Source organism: Coptis chinensis, chromosome 2 (genome assembly GCF_015680905.1).
Source record: "Coptis chinensis isolate HL-2020 chromosome 2, ASM1568090v1, whole genome shotgun sequence".
In the NCBI taxonomy this organism is placed as follows: Eukaryota; Viridiplantae; Streptophyta; class Magnoliopsida; order Ranunculales; family Ranunculaceae; genus Coptis; species Coptis chinensis.
In genome coordinates, this window is record NC_141457.1 from 27,168,736 (window position 1) to 27,189,536 (window position 20,801).

The following is a 20,801-nucleotide window of genomic DNA, read 5'->3' on the forward strand; positions in this document are numbered from 1 at the left end:
CAATGTCGACAATGTTTTTAATCTACCAAGCATTAATATCCGGGAATTAGAGGAAGAAAAAGGGGAACGAACTAAAAACAAAGGGGGAGGAAATTCTAGTAAGTGTGAACACCATCTCTCTCATTGCCTACATATTTTAACTTATGACTTTTATTTATCCTTACTACATCACTTTCCTAGTTGATTTCCTATTATTTGAGAATGCTTTATATGGGTGATTGAAAAGTGTGTTTGTTGTTGGAGGTTTAAGGAGGTTAACTTATATTTTTTTGATAGGGGATTGATTTTTTTTTCTTTTTTTAAATATACTTCAAGGGTCATGCTAGGGACTATTATAATCAGTTTAGAACACACTCTTAGTGACAAAAAATAAATAATTGCCTTCCGAGAAAGATCATGTCACTTATATCACAGCGGACCACAAGTGCATCACTTATCTACTTTAGATTTTACAATTTGAAGATGCAGCTAAAGGTAGGAAATTATTTATTTTCTGTGGTGAATGTAACAAGTAATAATTTAGGAAAATGAGATAGCTTTGTTGAGTTCTTATGTGATTAAGATTGAGTTGTTATTTTAAATTTATCCTAAATTATGAAGGTGGAGCAATACATCCACTACCATTGCTGATTATCATGATTAAACTGTAAGGTATTATTATCATTGGACATTGGAAAAGACTTGTCCGACTTTGTATCTTGGGACAAATGGTAAGGTAAGGTCCACTTGAGAAGCCAATAGGTCAGGTGGGTTTATTGGTTTCCCTTGTATAATGAGTTGAAGAGACTGCCACAAGATCACTCATCAGGTAGAATAAGTCTTGGACAATGTAAAAGCACAGAGATATGCATCTTAGTTAGTGTTACAAACTATATTTTTAGTCATACATGAAGCAAAAACATATGCTCTCTCTGTTAGGCTCGTTGGTCAATTATGTCTTGAATTTGGATCAATAATAGCATCTATATGTCTAACATTTGCATGAAACTATGATATGAAGTAGGCTCTATGGCAAGACCATTATAAACTAGGAGAGAGAGAGAGAGAGAGAGAGAGAGAGAGAGAGAGAGAGAGAGAGAGAGAGAGAGAGAGAGAGAGAGAGAGAGAGAGAGAGAGAGAGAGCCATGTTATCTACAGTTCATTTTTTGCTTAATCCATCAATTTTTTTTTCTCACAAATTATATGGTTGCTCAAGGGCAGACCTAGGAGATGACTATCCTTGACTGAAGCCTATTTAGATTTTGAAGAAATTCAAACTAAATGGGCTCAATATCAGTTTTGAACTTCTGGTGATTGCTTTTATAAGGTTGCAAAGTTCCAGATGAGCAAGTAAAAAGAAAATGAGATCGTAACATATGCTGAAAAATTAGAGAAGTAAGCACCGGTAAGTGCAGCCCAAGTTGTAGGAAATATCGTTAATCTAATACTTAGTGTAGTTGCAATCTTTTGCTTTGTACCAAGCAGAGTCATAAATACAAACTTCGTCGATTAATTACTATAGTAGAAGTCTGCATGAACCAATGTCTGCATAAAACATCTTCACAAATGAAATGCAATCAACAAAAATATGTAAGTTGCTTGTAGCTGAAAATTAGTACTGAAAACGGTATTGCAATGGGTCGTTCCCTTGATCGTCCCCATTTGGGATCCTCTCCTGTACTTCATTATTTGCTATTTTATTTCATCAATTTTTGCCACCATTTAATTTCTTGTATTTGTTTTGTTAAATTTTCTTTGAAGTTTAACTCATTGTGATTACTTTGAGTTGGCTTTTCATTGTGTCTTCCAGGTAGTTGTCTAGTCATTTGGAAATGAATGTAGCCATTCTTGGGCATGTGAGATTACCTACGGGATGAGGCCCTCTAAAATTCTCCATGGTAATGCTTTGTAAGCACCGACAGTAAGATTCTGCCATTTTATTACTTGTAATAAATGCATTCATGTGACACCATCACAACCATTATTTCTTATCTAGGAGACTGATGTGCATTGGGAAATCTCCTAAATAGAAGCTTTCGCTATAAAATTTCTTTCAAAATAATTGGATAACGCAAAGGTGACAGCTACTATCACCTTTAGGGTGCAAGAGCAAATGCACACCTTTGATGACGTGAGGCTCTCAAATTATCTTTCAATTTGTGAATAAGTTTTGGTACTATTTGAAGAAAGTGTACTGAGGTGAATTAACAACTGATGGTTGTTTGCACATGAGTTGATAGATGTGAAGGGGAGATATAGAGAATTGAAAATCACTAATTGCTGTAGTAAAATATGGAGACTTCCGATTAAAGGTTTGGTGGATTTGGCGATGGTTATTTTGAATTAATTGTTGTTATTCTTGCTGATTTTACTCTCGGTAATTCGTTTAAATTGTGCTTTATGTACTCGAGGAGAAGAAGGGGGATTGTTTTTCTGGTCAAATGGGAAAGCTTTTGATGACATGATTTCTTTGTAATGAATGATATATCAAGGGAGATACATGTGGTGACCATAATACACCTTCAATTTTCAATTTCTTGAGTCTTGGATTAATAATTGAATAGCCAGACACCATCTGCTGGAACCAAATTAAACTAGAGTTGTTCATTGGATTTTCAGTATGGTAACTATTCATACAAGCTCAAGTTCAGGTAAGTATTTATTCTAATACATATTCTTAGCATAATTGCTTCTCGTGTACTTGTTCTAACCAATGATATATGTTAGAATACAGTTGTAATGTAGAATTGGGTTATGAGTACCTACACAATTTTACAATGCATGAGATTAACATATCATGTTGGGCAAACTGGTTTTAAATTTGTGTGCATAAGTGAGGGCGTGCAACTATCTGTTAAGTTATGTTAACTGTTATTTTTTCCAGAAGTTTAATTTGGTTTCTTATGTTATTTCATTTATTGATCTTTTTGGTATTGTATTGATTGACCTTGTTCACATCTTATCTGTGGTGCTGTGTAGGTTGCCTCATGCAAATATAGTGGTTGAAGATAGTAGTTCTAAGAGTAAATGTTGAAGAATGGAAGTGCGGAGAGTTTGGATGAGGCACAGGTAGCTCTACAGGAGGTATGAATTTGTATCTAACTTTAACTTATATTCTTTAGTTAATATATTGAGGTGGAATTGTTGCTTAATAAGAACGGGAGGGTGAAGATTTGGATGAGGCATTACCCCTCTGCATTTCTACCTCAAGTAAGGATCTGATTCATGGCATATTCATATTTAGATTTATCAAGGGGCTAGTCTATTTATTATTTTATAAGGTTATGATGCATGTTAAGGTGTACGCAGCTGTGCTTAGAATTGTCTAAGAGTAACTATATTCTAGCTTTTCGTGGCTTCAAATGTGAACTCGTGCATGGTGCCCCTAGATAATAGTTTTTGTTTATTAAATATATCATATATTTAGATCCTAGGATCAAGTTATATCTTGTTAAAAGAATTTTTGTCACTGCAGGTTCCTTATATGCTACATAAGGGCTTATCGAGAATATGGTGCAAGTAATGAAAAGCTAAAAACGCCTGTTATGAAGTTTAGTTAACAAATCTTGGATTTTTTTTTATTTGTTTATTTAAATTGTTGATTGAATGAGCCACTTACCAAGTAATGCTATTTATACAATGGAGTTACAATATGATTTTTAAATTTGGTATGTGACCAACTGTCTAGTTTGGATGTGAACTATTGTGAAATAAAGGTGGGGATCTTTTGAATTAGCTACTGTAGCAGTTGCAAGTCATTTGGCATGCACATTTTTTTTTAAAATATTTTCTCCGAAAAACGACGGTTTTGCCTGTCTTTATTTTTGCGATGACCTTACGATGGTTTTTACCCGTCGCAAATATTAACGACAGAGCGATTAACGACGGGACCTGGGACAATAAAAACCGTTGCAAATCATAAAAAACGACGGACTTTGACCGTCGCAAATCACAAATTCTAGTGTAGTATGTTTTACAAATTTAGCGGACCTGACCATGGTAAATTCTATTTCCATGCCCATGGACAACAATTAGAATTGACTAAGGAAATTATCTCCGACATATTTCAAATTCTAATGAATAACCCGAAGTTCCATATTCAAGAGTGACCATTTGATACCATCAAACAAATACTACAGGCCACTGTATCTCATGGTGAAATTAGAAACAAACATCACGTTGTTCTTCAACGCTTTTTGAAACAGAATCAACGAGCTATGGTCCACTGGTTAGGACATAATGTGGCAGGTACATCACAAACATTTGAATCGACAAAACCTCAACTCCACTTACTTTGGATTATGCAGAATCAAAGGGATGACTTTTGCATAATCCAATATCTCTGGAACTCGACCACTAGGCCTAAAAAATGGTTAGCACCTCTGCTTACTCTAGTCACGAAAATTATGTTGTTTTGGGGTTATCCAGCTGTTTATCCAAAAATACTTATGCAAATAGCTGGCCTTACTATAATTCACACAAAATGCGCCGCTAGTTTTGGACTCCAGATACTTTGACAGATGAACATGAAGACCAAAGCTCATACTCTAAATATTTCTTTGATGAAAATGTCATGCATAACATTTTTAATCCTATGGAAGGCATTCATTTTCTTCACCAAGGCATGCGGGAACTACACGCACACCAGAAAATCATCATCAAAAGTCTTCTAGAATTTCAAGAACGTTAAGGAATGCACGACATTGAACAGGAGGAAATCTTGGAAAATCACTCTCAGTCCTTGGAAAATCATGCTCTCCTAATGAAAAATCAAACTACGCTCTCTGCCGACCAGGAGGACATTCAACTTCAACTCATCCAACAAATTGATGAACTAAATAGTCTTGTGCACGATTTGCATCCCCATAACCATCATCATCGTCATCCTGGTCCATGATCTTCTTCTAAAAAAAAAATAATAATAAATAATAATAAAATAATAATAAATAAATTATTAATTAAGTTTTTCGTCGTGTGCTCTAATAATAAAAAATTTGTTGTTATCTTTGTGTCTTCTTTTGTAAGCAATGTTTAACGAGTATGCATGCTAGGATTGTCATGATTCAAGTTGTTATTAATAGCCAATAATCAAATTTTAACATGTTATTTTAAATTTGATTATAGGAGGGGTCTATCTTCTTCCATACTTTTTCATCCATCCAGTCAGACTTTATTGGACACTTTTCTTCATATATATCCTTATCTATCTGGCGTGGGAGACATACTTGATTTCCTTCCGGTAGGACCCTCACGTTACCTTACACAACGTGGCTACTTCATTTTGGACGTTTCCTCACACTGATTGATAGTCTGCCAGGACTCTCTGCCTTACCTCTCTCTCCACTCCTACTGAATTTTCTTCATCAAGTATAAATGCACTTAAAATCATTCATGAGCAATCCTTCCAGGTTATGATGGATTCCAATGTTTATGGCCTTCATTTCCGTGATTACATTACTGACATCGAGTCCCTTGTTCTTCAACCTGACCAAACTTATTCTCCAAGTTTGGCTGCATACTTTTATGCCAATATGGAAGACACACCAACATTCAACCATGCACACAGCTTCTTCTTAGACAGGTTCACAATCCAAGTTGGTGGCACACAACATATCTTTTCTGAGCCAACCCTTGCCCTAACTTTGGATCTTCCCTATCACGAGCCGACAACAACATGACCATACATCACCCAGAATTCTACCCGTTCCTTTTCATGGCCTGCTTTTCTTGCAACATACGGTGATGGTCTTGCAATTAAAGAAGAAAGAGATGCACATGGCAGATGGTCAGACATCACCATTCCCTTAGCAAGCATGACCATGAACGTGGGGAATGAGATGTTGTTTATCTTTCTGAACATCATGGGAGATTGGCATTTTTCTACTGCCAATGATGCTGCCTGTGTAGTACTTAATGCGCTTGCTCAAGGTCATACATTCTTTGATATCTTAAAATGTGCTATCTCCAATATGAAAAGAGCTCGCACTATTCAGCATTAGTATCTACTTTTACCTGTAACCGCTTGTCAAATTATGAGGACACATTTCCCACAGTTCTTGGCTACTTTTCATGACTGGGTTAAAGTCGATTCTATGTGCCCAGTGAATAGAATAATTCATTCATTAAGGTTTCGACAATGGCGTGCACGTTCTTCACGGTACCTGAGGAACGTTCGTTGCTACACGGACGATGATGCCATGTTGGTGCATTTGAATGAGTCGAGTGAACAACAATGGAGCACCATTTGGCAGGCCATTATCTTTTGGCGCGATGCTAAGGATATTCATTTCACGTGGGATGACGCGAGAACATCAGGACCTACTGGATGGTAAATTTGATGATGGCTAATGTGTATATATATCTAATTGTCTATATTGGTCTTTCCTATGTTATTGTTTTTCTTTGTTTATTTCTGTATAATATATTATGTTATAATAACTTTCTGTTACAGCGATCCAGTCCTAATTTTGCTCACGTTTCTCAGGTAATTTCTTTCTTTATCTATAGATACTTCGAGGACTAAGCATCATTCAGTTTGGGGGTGCTTTAAACCTGTAGCAAAAATTAGGCAACTTGTAGGCTGTATATAGTTTGTGTATATGTACTTGATCTCTTTTGTGTATATATATATACCTGATCTCTTTTTCTTTGGTACAGGGGGGGAGAAAAGATTGCACACTTATCACTCAAAACAAAGAGAAAATTGAAAGCTAAAATGAAAGATATTCCTCAACAAGAGTGAGGTATCCCTTTTATACTAGTTAGATCTCAAAATATAATTTGGAGTCTGCACAGGAAGTGGCTACGTGTGCTAAAGCAATCGCAGTCGGCTGGGCCACCAAGACAAAGCATACTTGTCTTTTACTTCTGTCTTGAAAGGATAAGAATCCTTATAATGCTAAAATGATATTTAACTTTTGACTTTTGAGAAAAGTAAAAGGTAGGATGTCTTCTTCAAGGGTCCCTCTTGACAAAGCATTTCTTGTTTTGATTCCAGCTGTAAGGATAAGAATCCTAAGCAAAATAATGTTGATTATGTTTCTGGTCTTTATCATGGGCCATGATGTCTGCCACTATGATCAAATATGATCAGGAGTGCTAAGTTGAGTGCGTAAATTTTTCATCAACTTGGGAAAGGAAATCTTCTTCCCCTTCTTCAGGTTCTGAGTCTGAAGTAAAGCCACTTAGATGAGTGGAGAATTCATAATGGCCTTCTTCATTAATAAGTTGCCAATAAGCACCAAAGAACTCTTTCTACCAAACTTTTCATAGAAATTAGTTCTATTGGAATTATCCAATAATGATTCTGTTTGGATCAGAAATCTATCAGATTCAGACAAAAGTGTGAACCTTGGATTCTTTTGTACATAACTATATTTGATGGACCATTTAATTTGATGAAGACCAATAGCACGAATATCTGCCATCTCTTTCAATCTGTCTTTTGTAGTAACAGTATGAAACTTCTCTTTTGCTTCTGAAAGGGACAAAACCCTTGAAATATTAGACGGTCTTTGTCTATAAATTCGGACCAACTGAACTGAAGGATAAGTTTCATATTTAGTATATTCTGGACATGCTATGGTAAATTCACAGTAAACATCAGAATGTCATTTCATCATAGCATTATCTATGGTTTGAACAAGAGGAAAAGCCAAGAATGTCTTGTTATTAGCTTCTGCTTCGAAAGATACCGCTGTACTGATTATGATGGATTTGATAAATCCCATCTCTAACAGTTCAACAATTAGATACATATCCAAAAGCCTGAAATACTGCTGGAATGTACTATGGAGAAAAGCATGCAAATTTGGATGCATGCTGTGAGTTCCTTCTATGATATGAGCAATGCCTTTAACAATTAAAGGGCAAGTTCCCAATACAATTGAATTCCAATTTTGAATCCATTTCTGATAATGTGAAGGGAGGAGATTCTGTATTAATTCGGGTAAAGGTGATGGAAGAGCTATTTTGCCTTTATTCCGAAAGGATTCTGAAAAGTCTCTAGAGAGAGTACTCCAAGAGACACAATCAAGAGATCTTTTCAGATCACGAGATTTATTAAACTTTCTTTTAAAGTCAGACCAAGTTGTTAAGGTACTCTCATTATTCTTGCTAAAATATTTAGCAGTAACCTTGAGGGTCTGGATAAGACTTTTCTTATTATTCTGTTCAAAAGATTTGATAACATTGTCCAAAATGGACTTCTAAAAGTTGTGAAGCTTCTGGTTTGTAAAAAACTTATGCATGTTATCATAGACAGAAAGTAACTCTAGATCATCAAATCGTACTTTTCTTTTACCAGTATTATTAGACATTTTAGAAAGAGAATACGAAGAACTCGCAATGGTGCTGATATAATCAGAGTCTAAGGTTTTACCCTTGTTGGTGCTGTTAGGTTGACTAACAAGTTCATGGGAATAATCCTAGTTAGGGAGACCTAACTTGTCCTCAAAGTTGTTGAAAATTTCAACATCAGCAATATCCTGTAAGGATTCAGAGGCCACTAGTGGTTGCTATGAGGGCTGTCCATATAATGGATTCTCCAATTAACCAAATTGGAGCATTCTGTATTCTGTAGCAAAAGATATGAAATAATATCTTAGATTCACAGGATATAATCCCAAAGAAATATTCTCTAGATAAGAATGAAGAGTATGTTGTTTCCAAAATATTTGGATACTCATATAAGAAAATCTTTTTGTGAATTATATTTCACAATCTTGGTTCTTCTATTCTTGCAAGGAGAAGAAATAAATTCGAAAACCAAAGGGTGATTCTCAAAGCTAGTATAAATACCATACTTATCAATCTTATTAATAGGAAGAATGGTATTAAGAAACGGAGTTCCCAGTATAATCTGCTGGGTAAGGTTTTTTTATTAATAAAAAGGACATATAGGTATATTAATCTCATTTTTACTAATAGCAACCTTAGTTAATTTATGCTGAATAAGAATTTTACTACCACTAGCACTAGTCATGGTCTGAGTAGTAGCTTCAAAATACTATTCAGGAATTAAATCTTCTTGTATACAGTTCATATCTGCATCGCTATCAACTAAAGCAATATAATCAGTAAGAATATATTCCTGGTTAATAATCAAGGTTATAAATATATTCCATTTCCTAGAAAATATAGTAGAAATAAAATTACAGTTCTCAAAGTCTTTGTCTAACTTCTCCTCTATGACTGCCTTTTTCTGTTTTAATTCAATTTGTAAAACTCTTTGTTTTAATTGAATTATATCATTGGACAGATTCTATACCTCTTTTTTCAAATCATTGGTAAAAGGAATAGGTGATTCTGAAGAACTAGGTTTTTTTTTTCATCAAATAAGATAGGGTTAGGCAAACCCTCACCTGTATTAAATTCAAGAATTGGTTACATAAACATATCCACTGACATGAAGAACTAGGTTTATTATTTCTTAAGCGATCAAAAACATCTCTATGGTTATAACCTTTTGAAGGATCAACAATATCATCCTTGACTGCTTTAAAACAAGTTTTAATTAACTTAAGTTTAGTGTCAGGATTAGCAATAGTATCAAGAAGATCTAAAACTGACTATTGATCAGTGGTCAAGACATTAATAGTCAAACCATTCATCTGTAAGATAGCTTCCATGCTATCACATTTTGCTTGTAACATGTTGCATTGACATGGTGATTCATTATCCGAAAAACTAGAATAAGGATCAACCGACTCATTATCTGATTCAGAAGAACTAGTATTAAGTAATAATTTACTTAATTGTAATTTAAGATCTTCATCAATCTCTAAATTATTAAGTTTCTGTTTGGTTTGGCACCTATTGGCATAATTACCAATTTTTCCACATTTTAAACAAATAACATTTGTTCTCTGATGTGGATTATTGTAAAACTCTTTATTATGTTTCCAATTTTTATTGAAATTCTTTTTATTATTAAGAGAGTATTTTCTCTTGTAAGGTTTCTGTGTTTTATGAGTATAAATCTTCTTCTGTTTCTTAGGAGGAATGTCATAAACAAATTGCTCACAAAATTCTCCTAACTCTTTCTTACCATAAAGGGTCTGCTTCTTAAGCTGATGCTATAGCTTTAAATCATTACAAAGGCTAAGACCTTCCTGAATGACATGATTAATAAGACTACCATAAATATGAGAATTATAAGGAATGGTAGATCCTCCATTTAAGTCTCTAAGCTTTTTCCTAACCTTTTCCGCAAAGAAGTTAAGGAGACCATCAATAAATTTAGATTTCCAATGCTCATTATTAGCATCATGTAATTGAAGCACCTTAGCTAAGAAAACATCTTTATACCATCTAAAATAAGATAGAGATGGACATCTTAGATTATGGAGAAGTTCTCTATTCTTTTTAGCGTTCATTCCGTCTGGTCCCATAAAATGATGGACAATAGTCAAACATAACGTATAAATAGCATCTGATATAGATACGTCAACATTTGCCTTGGAATTTAACTCAATTGAGTTAAAAATCTCATATCTCTACTCATTAGTGAGAACATTATCCCACCAACCTTTCAAAGTTCCAACAAAACCCTGGCATATAAACTTACATACATCTGCATCTGTATTACCATTAGCTTTGTAGACACTAGCTTATATAAGCATCTCCTGTAAAGTGTGATAAATTTGGTATTCTAATTTACCATCGATATTCCATGTATAAATGGTTTTAGTATGAAAGGAAGCTTGATCATTAAAAAGATCCTCTTCATTAAAAAGATCTTGGGGAGTAGGATGAGGGTAATATTGCCTACTTTATCCTTCATAATTCATCTTCTGATTATTCTTATCATAAGATATTTTGTTAATAGTAGAAGAAACAAAATTTTCTTCTATATCCAAAATTTTATTTGGGTTTATCTCATCATTCAAACCTAAATCTTGAGATATAATATTAAGATTTAATTTACTTAATTGACCATATAATTTTTCAATGAAGTCATTCTTGGATGACGATTGTCCCAACTTAAAATTTGGAACATCCAAGGGAGGTTGGATAGATGGTCTAATATGACCAGAAGAGATATGTTGCTTTAAAGAAATATTCTTTATTGGTTCTTTATCCTTATTTTTATTAGGATCTATCCTTAGGATATGCTTAAAGATATTTTCTGCATTATTCTCAATTCTAATTAATTGAGCTCCTATAGTTTACAAACATAAATTAGTATAATTATTCTGTTTACAAAGTTTATTAACATCATTTGTACGAACAGATCTGTTAAGGTCATCACATGGTTTGATATAAGCCATAGTTTCTAGACTATCTTTTAGCTTTAAAGGTGTTGTTAGAGGATGAATAGTTGTTACCTCTTTGTCATCAGAAGTAGTCTAATTCTTTTGATGAAACACTAAAACACCAACATAATTATCTATAAGTTTAAAATCATTATTTATTTTAACCTTAGATGTTACTGATTGATTAGGTAAATCTATTTTTACCTCAGATTTTACCAGTAAAGGAATAAGCTTATCTGGTAAATGATTATTAACTTGTTTAACCTGTTGAGTAGGTAAACTAGGTTTTACCCTATCTATTAACACATCATTATCAGGTAACATACCTTTAGATCTTAAATAATCCTTAACATCCTGTTGTAGAGTAGCTCGTTTAACTCTAGATTTAAGAATGTGATTATTCTGGTATTCTAGACAAAACCATTTAGCTAGAATAATACCATACTCCTGGTACCATTTATAATACTCTTTATAATGTTGAACCATAGGCTTCAATTCTGTAGGAGTAAAATATTTACTCAACTCTTCATATTTTAATTTATAAAATTGATTTGTTTCAGTTGACGTATAATCCATTATAAAACAAATTCCATTTCTGATGCTATGGGGGATTCCCTAGCGTTCTGTCTATAAATACCATGTGGTATTTGTTGATTAGAGATATGGATCTCTTCTACAGATTGATTATACTGAGATAATGATTCAGCTTCAGATACTGAATGCCTAGAAGATTGTGGGATAGAGATCTTATAAGAAGATCTCGATGACAAACTTCTACTAACAAAAGGTTTTTTAAAGTTTAATATAACTTCTCCTTCTGTTGATTGATTTATTTGATCTAAATTATTACTAGTGATTGGTTGTGGTTGAACAGCGTTTCTGCAAGTCCATGAATCAGGAAATTTAATTTCACTCCAAGGAATCATCCTAGGGGTTGCTACACTAGAAGTTAAAAGATTTGTATCAATTAACACATTTTTACTTGGTGTAGATTTATTCCTTGCATTAGGAGTTAAAGTTTGTAACACCTTATAGTGAATTCTGTAAGTAATTCCAATCACTTCAGATCCAGGTAAAAAGTTGTAACCTTTAGCCTGAATTTGTAATAATAAAGAATCATAAAGATTTCTATCCGATAAAGACAAACTTAAATTAGGATAGACATTAAAATAGACTGGTCCATGACAAAGACTAGTCTCTACTACTCCCATAAGCGATGGTAAGTAATCCAGACATCTGGCATCTCTTAGAGTTGCTTGAATACAAGCATTCATGCCCAAAAGGGTCAACGGTCTAAATGCAACCTATATCAATCCTACATGAATAAATTTATAATTTTTCATATAAGAATGTAAATCACGAGGATTTAATAAATTCAAGTTATTACTCATGGAATGTAAACTAATAGTTTGTTCCATAGTTTTGACAACAATTTTACTATTAAATTTCTCAATCTAGTTACCATATCTATATATGGTCTTAGGATCCATATTGGGAATCGTCCATTTATTCATTTTGTCCTGTGTGTCGAGATCATACTCGATTAATTTTTTGTTCTTAATTAAACTCATATCATCATTTGATGAATGTGCCTTGGGTGTTGAGGTGTTAGTGCAATAACAGGTAGAGTATAATGAATTAAAATCATACCAAACAGTATTAAAACTATTCATGATGTAATCACTGATATATCGTTTTCTTCACCAAGTATTATAAACAATAAAATCAAAATCAAGTCTTCAGTGTACGTTTATAATAGTAAAACCACATCTGTCAACACTTTACGGGGAGCATACGGCACTGCATATACCCTATGCGACTTGGGTGACGTCCCAGAGTTACCATTATAAACATAAAGAAACAAATAATGACATATTGCTTATACAAATAGTCTTGTATCATAAAGAATTAAATTAAGTAATCATATTATCATCTTTAACAAGATACTATTCATAATACTGGTAAGGAAGAGTCAACAATATTTTAGGAAGCTAGCGGACATTCTTGTTGTTGGAAAACCGAGCTTTTAGCAAGTAGTCCTCAAGTGTAACCCACATGCCTTATTCCTTAATCATACTGACTTATATCTTTACTTAGGAAATAAAACAATTAAATATAATTGTAAAATATTTTCTCACCGTTAATGTACTAACCTCAAATTAAGATGTCATGGCTCTGATACTAAAGAAAAAGAGATCAGGTAAAACACCTGATTAATTTGTGGAAAGATCAGTCAGCAGCAAGAACACTTGATATAAACTGAACTTTTATATATTTGTGAAATTATATATATATATATATATATATATATATTCTAATCTTAGGACACTCACACCAGCATTTTTAATGCTGACCCCAATTTGCTTTGCATTCTAGGGTGTGTCCTTATGGAACATAAACTATTCGCAGGAACCATAACAATAGTAGTTGTTCGAGTTGGAGGTTGTGAAGTTATATATGGAGTAACTGCCTTTGCTTAGGAGTTGTTTTTCTTTGGAGATTTCTACCTATTTTATTGTATATGTTGGATTCCAAGTTAATAAGTTAAGACATTCTTGTTTATCTTTCTTTCGATTGATGTTCTTCTAGATATCAGGATAAATGATTGTGATTTGGAGATTATTCATATTGAATTTATGCAAGTTAGTTTTTTCTGCATAATTTTTTAATAGTTGTAATTAAATGCCTATTTATCACAAAGGTACTGATAAGCACATAAATGCTACACATTTATGCCAACATTTATATTAATTGTCTAGTTAATTGATATATGTTCTTTTAATTAGTCTGTTTCATTGGTTTTACAGAAATCAATACGAATGCAACGAAATAGGCTGAGACTGGAGACTTTACGGGGTTGTAAAATGATCATGTGGCTTGATTACAGAGAGAATACTCGATTAACTGATGAGGATACACACAAAAGATTAATGGAGGCATTACTTAAGGCGATTCTATGAGTGACGTATTGGAAGGGCAAAATCGTAATCAGGTAAACTTTTTACTTTTTTTAGCATATTCCATCTGTCCCAACAGGTTAAAAGAGACGAATAAGAAGCAGAAACTTCCCTTTTGGGGGGTTTCCTTCCGATCGTTTTGAATTATCTTCATCACTACCGATGGATCTCTCAGAATTTGAGAAGACACCGCTCACAAGGGTAAGAATAGCTGAAGAAAGAGTCTTAGCAGCAGCAAGTTCAGCTCTTTTGGCTCCGAACCAAGTCGAGAATCAAGCTCAACGAAGTATGGGTTCTTTTGCTGACAAGGTTAGAGGTGACCAACCTCAGCACCTGGATGTAGAGGACCTACCTATACCGGAAATCAAAGGAAACATGCCGTCTATCAAGCTCCCCAAGAAAGCAGTAGAAAGGGGTCAACTTTATTACAAGTATTGTTTGGTGGGTCGGTTAGATTTGCAGAAAATCAAGCTGGAAGACGTACGTTCTATAGCGGCAGAAAAATGGAAGCCTCAAGGTGACTGGAAGATTATTCCTTTGGGAAAAGGCTTCTTTATCATTCGGCTAACCAGTGAAACTGATTGGAGGAGAATTTGGGGAGGGGGTCCGTGGAGATTTGGGGAACAAACTCTAAGGCTATCAAAATGGACACCAGACTTTGATACTGATGTTCATATCAAAACCAAAGCTCTTATCTGGATAAAATTCCCTAAGTTGGGCCAACAAGATCTTTGGGATTACAAAATCCTGATGACAATGGGTAAAACTATCGGTTACCCAATTGGTGTGGACAAACACACACTAGAAAGAGACTATGGTTTCTATGCCAGTGTTCTTGTTGATGTCGACATCTCTAAACCTATACCAACTCAGATATGGGTGGAAGAGGAGGAAGGAATTTCTTTTTGTGCGGGATATTGAAGTAGTCAAAATGCCAAATCGTGGACACCGCAAGTCGATTGGGTCATCCGGTAACAGAATGTAGGGTGCTCGGAGGAACACAAGAACAGAGGCAACGAGAAAAGGAAGCTATTATTCCGGGACAGGTTCGATGCAAGGAAACCGAACAAGAAGAGAAGGAGAAACAAGGATAAGCAAAAATGCAGGAACAAGTGGTACTAAGGACTCAAGCTGGAGACTACATCTCTACTCCTCCAATAGCAACACCAACCGCTATTGATGTAGACCGCTATTACGAACGATGATAATAATAATGTTGGGGAACAAGTCTTGCAAGAGGCTCAAGCAACTCAAATGATGGCAGAAGCTACACGAGGCACTGAACAGAATGTGGTTGAGGTTGAGACTGGGACTGGTATGGCTGACAAGAGGCCCATACAACTCACATGGCTGGTGAGTCTGCTAGAGGCAGGGACGAGAATGAGGCGGAATCTGAGACCGGACTGGCTTGGATGGGAATCGGTCTCAGGAAAGAAATGAGACACTCGTAGAGGGTGAAACTAGGGTGGTATCTCCTGTCATGATGACCCCAGTAGCTTTAGCTGTTGAGACACCCATCCCATTTGCTGGACATGGAAACAAGCTAAAATTAGTAAATGAGTGTAATGATCTACTGAGATCAGTCAATTGGGCTGATTTAGCGGATGATGAGTCTGACGAGTCTGCTGAGGACGGTGAAAAGCCATGGCAGACGATAACAAAGAAAAAGTCTAAGCCGGAATGGATGTTCTAGAAGTACTCTCCTCCATCTACGAGGGCAAGGAAAGCAACTCAGCATAATCAACGATGAATGTCGATCCTAACATCAGGACCTTATTTTGTAATCAAAATCAACAGTACAGTCAAGTCGTACTTTAGAGTTCTCTAGAGTACGCTCATTAAATTTGCTTTATGGTGGGAACTTATCCTGTAACTTGAAGACTTTGTCTCCTCGTGTACCCTTCTACTTATATTAATAATATATTCACATTTTGCCTGCAAAAAAAAAAAAAAAAAACATAGAGAATACTCGATACAAGGTTGAAAATTACATGTATAAGATATTCTGAGATAGCTGTGAAAAGTTGGAATGGTTCGGTCAAAGTTAGAGGGCGCCCGCCCTCTATTATGCCTAAAGTCGAGGGCGCACGCCCATCCTTCTCATTAAACACAGAAGCAGTAGATCAAATCCCGATTCTTTCACCGCTTGGAGCTTGAATTAAACAGTTCCAATTGGAATCAAACACCGAACATAACTTTCCAAACTTAATCCCAAGACTCACGTAACCCAAAGGGAACTCTATATAAACATTGGGAAAAGAAGAGTTAGGGACATCCTTGGAGAACAACTGTTAGGGCGCTAGAATAGACAAGTTGGAGAAGAAGACACCCACTTCTGGACTACGGTTTTGTTAATGGCTGATTCTCTTCTACTGTTTGTTATTCCTTTTACCATATCTAACTAAACAACAAGCTAGGGCTTAGAAGAAGCCCTAGACTTGCGTAGGTTTCTATATGTTTAGTGTCTTATTGTTCTCTAGAAGTGAGTTGTACATTGAATAATTGATAGATTTATCTAATATCAATAGGATTACTGTCATTAATTATATATTGCATTGTTACACTAAATATTTTGGTGGCATGTTCATTTGACTTGCAATTTCAGTATGTGCTTGCTGGTTGGGTGATATGCACCCAAAACTGTAGTTTAATAGTATACTACTTAGGCCAATTATATTATTAATAATGTGAGTTTATCTTTATTTATTTGCTTTTGTGCATTTCAGGCTTTGGAAATGAATAAGTGTTCAAAAGACATCAAATATGCATAGAAAAGAAGCTAAATTGATTTCTAGGTGAAAAACATGAAGAAAGACCAAGATTTATGAAGAAAAAACTCTCAAAAAGCCCAAGTCAAAGAAGTCAAGTGAAAATCAATCCAGATATAAAACTGTTGAAAAGTCAATAGAACTTCAAATAGGCATATCTTTGGACTCAGAGCTTTTATTGAGGTTTATTTTATATCAAAACGACCAAATCAGAAATAGCTTTCTAATGGTCTAGGTCTCGACCCATTTGGAGTAGTAAAAGTCGATGAAAAGGGCACAATAATAAAACACTACAAATTTGAACCTTGATTATTGGAAAGCCCATAAGCTCAAGCTATGATGGAATTTCGACCAAGTCATGTAAAACCCTACTTGTTTATTATAAAGTATAAGTTAACTTCATCCCTAAGTATCCATTTGTATTATCCATATTTAGTTTAGTTTTTAGAGTTATAAAATTAGGGTTTCGTAGCCACTATTATTCCACCATCAATAAAATTTCCTTCTTTCTTCCCACATAGCACAATTTCTTCTTTTAATCATGTTCTTGTAGTTATTCCAATGATATTAGGCTAATAATCCCATTAAATAGAGTGATTATGAAGCATAATAAGGAATAGATTGTTAAAGTATAATTATTCATTGTGTATCTTTTAATAAGTTTAGTTTCTTATACATGTTTAGAGATAAAATGTATATTGAATTAAACCAATGATTATTATGATTAGAACATAGATGTTTAGTTATAATTATCCTACATGCTAGTAATAATAACTATAGAGATGTAGGTTATTGCTAGGGATGATAAAATTTGAGGCTTTAGGTTGGAACATTGTGGGAAAACCATTACTTTTCAATAAGTAATTTGAATTTGGCATGAAATAAATCGTTGGGTGGATTGTCAATCTCTCTAGTTTCTTCCCATTCATTGAATCACTTATTCTATTGCTTAGTTAAATTAGTTTAAATTCATAGTATAATCGTAATTAATTTATTCTCAACATATTATTACTCTCACAATTTTCTTCTTGATTTAATTAGTCGAATTCATTATATATTTCTTGGTTGTTTAAGAATGGAATGAATATGTACTCTAATATATTGCTTAGTTATTATTTGAGAGTATGAAATTGATTTAAACTCTTAATAGGTAGGTCTAGTGCTACACAATAAACTACTCGACTTGCTTACTACAGTATTATCTGCAGATAGCATCAAAATTGTGAGACCTGCCAACAAAGGAGTTGATTGATGATCAGCTCCCAAATGTGCATTTTATTATCCTTATATTAATGCAGTACAACCCTTCTTATATTTAATGAAAAGACAACTCATAGCTTTTATTGCCTTTTTCAAGTTACAGAGAAATTCATACCACTTATCATAAAAGCTGTGTCTTAGCACCAAAAGGAGCCTTAATCACGCTTATTATGAAGACTAGAAGCTGCTATAAAAAAGTGCTGAAAAAATCAAAGTGAACGGTCAAAGTCAAAGGTCAAAGCCCTCAACTCAGAAGACTAGAGATGGAGGCCCTTATCTCAAAATATGGCATTCTCTAAAACCTATCTTGGTCAAGAAGAAATCAAAAAGCAAAAGCATAAAGTGAAGTGTGAGGTGTCTCAAATGTAATTGAGAAGGGCAAATCAGTAAAAGGCATAAAGTAGGGGTATATAATCTAAAAGTTAGGGAGAGAGAATGCACCTAGACTTAATATAATGTCATGTAGGATTTATTTTCTTGTCTAGTTTTTCAATTAAGTCATTTACTTTCTTGTTTTTCAATTTAATCTTGTTCTTGTTTTTACATTTTCAATCAATCAATCTATAGTATTTCTTTGTGTTATTTCTTCAATCAATCATTTCCTTTTATTTGCTTTCAAGTTTATGTCTTTTCAATCTTCAAACAACTTTAGTTTTCAATGTTCTTCATAACTCAGAACCAAAAACTTGTCCTAACTAAGATCCTACCTTTCTTTTCTCAACTCTCAACCATTCAAACTCTAAATTAAACAATCTAGGATAAACCTCACTTCTTACAATCTTTTGAAGTTACTACTATTAAATAAACATTCAAATTGCACCGCCGTCATGGATTGAAGGAGCAAGAATGTTTGGTTGAGCATCTAAGGAGGGAAACATCCTTCTCATCTTTTCACTTCTTGTTTTCCTTTTTTTTTTTTTTTTTTTTTTTTTTTAATTTTTATTTTCATTGTTTTATTGCGTTACTTTTCTCTACTGACTTACTTTTTTGCAATACCAGGTTCAGAAATCAAAATATGGAGAGGAGCTAAAGTTTCAGCCCATAGACGACGCAACTTGGCTAGATCTAGCGAGCGACCGCGCTAGGTATTGTGCACGACCGCCCAACCACCTCAGCACACTGGAGTCCAATTTTTTCTAGATCTAGATGTTTTTCAATGTTAAGTTGATCTAAGAGCCTGGATTTTGTAATAAAGTAGGATTAACTAGTGGAACTTGTTTGTAATAGTTAGAGATAAAAAGAAAAACTAAAAAAAAAAAAATTAGGAAAAATGGTTTTTGATTGATTTTTGTGGATGAACATGAGTTGAACTTTGTTAAAGTTGTATATTTACCAAGAGATTAAAGTTTTCATTGCCTTGGGAAGTTCAAGTGTGTGAGGCAAGTTGTGAATCATAGCTCATACACTTTGAATCAACTTGGTAATCAACACTCTAAGTCTAATTAACTCTAGTTAATCTAGATTATCAATCTAAACTAGTTAATCTATTTAAATTAGTATAATATTAATTTAGTTTTAAGTTTTGGGCCCTTGAAGACAAAGTTGTTTAATTATCAAAAACCCAACTTGTGGCTTTTTAAGTGGACCTTTATTGTAACTTAAAACAAGGTAAAGCTCTAAAGGTTGGGCCTGATTCTCATATCACGCGCCAACTGACGTCACCTTCTCCTCAAGTAGAGTGTAAGCAGGGATTGAGAGGTAAATTTTAAACCTCTTCTAAGCCCAAGTAAGAGGATACCTTGTGTGTTCAAGTATGCTTACGTGATTGTTTGAAATTTAATTTCTGCACTGCAATTTACATTCACGCATAAGGCTGAACCCGAGCCACATAACAACCATTGAGAAGTCATTCCCCAATGTAGGTAAATTGGACATTGTTTGATTCTTGAAGCCTTATACCAAAAAAATGAATTAAAATCAATCAACTAGAGCCCAAAGTAGTCACGCTCCTCTAAAAAATGACAAAAATATAGCCACGAGGATTTAGAGTAATCAGTTACCAGATTCCGGTAGACCAACTACCTTCCTCACTCCCCTCCACCAGATTCATCATGAGTGAGATTCTTGGTAGCACACCACTTGGTGAAGTGACTATCTACTCTTCTGAGACATGTAGTAGATTTATCCTAGTTTCACGCCCAATTGTTCCTTTGAATATTGTATAGTAATCTATAGACCATGCAAATATTTCAAAAATCCAAAAAAATAAATTTCTACTGTTTATGCATCATTATTGATTGAGCATTCATGTCTTATCAATATGCATTGCAACCGTCGTGGAATTATAATGCAAACCCAGAACCTTGTTCTTTTTGTGGAAGTTTTGATCACTGGTTATCTCATTGTCCATCATATACCAAATTCGAGTCTACTACGGGGAATCCTTATGATTGTGAACCTCAATTTTCAAACTTCCCAAGTACCCAATACACTCAAGAGGTTTCTAGTCATGCCGACAATTCATGGGATTCCACCACGAATAATCAACTACCATTCATATATCCATATGGTCAGTCATAGTATGGTTTCACCCAAAATCCATTACCATTCACATCACCATCCATATCAAATTCATATCCCAC

General features: G+C 34.3%; 1 long non-coding RNA gene across 2 annotated transcripts; it reads left to right on the top strand.

The window, feature by feature from the left end:
• Positions 1-1,132: 1,132 nt before the first annotated feature.
• On the top strand, positions 1,133-3,643 carry LOC147515586 (uncharacterized). 2 transcript variants are annotated; one of them, XR_015213471.1, is made up of 4 exons: positions 1,133-1,877; positions 1,976-2,630; positions 2,959-3,063; positions 3,455-3,643. It is a non-coding gene; the product is annotated as an uncharacterized LOC147515586 (long non-coding RNA). The 2 variants fall into 2 exon arrangements; XR_015213470.1 differs by lacking the exon at positions 1,133-1,877 and having other exon boundaries at positions 1,884-2,630.
• The last annotated feature ends 17,158 nt before the right edge of the window (positions 3,644-20,801 follow it).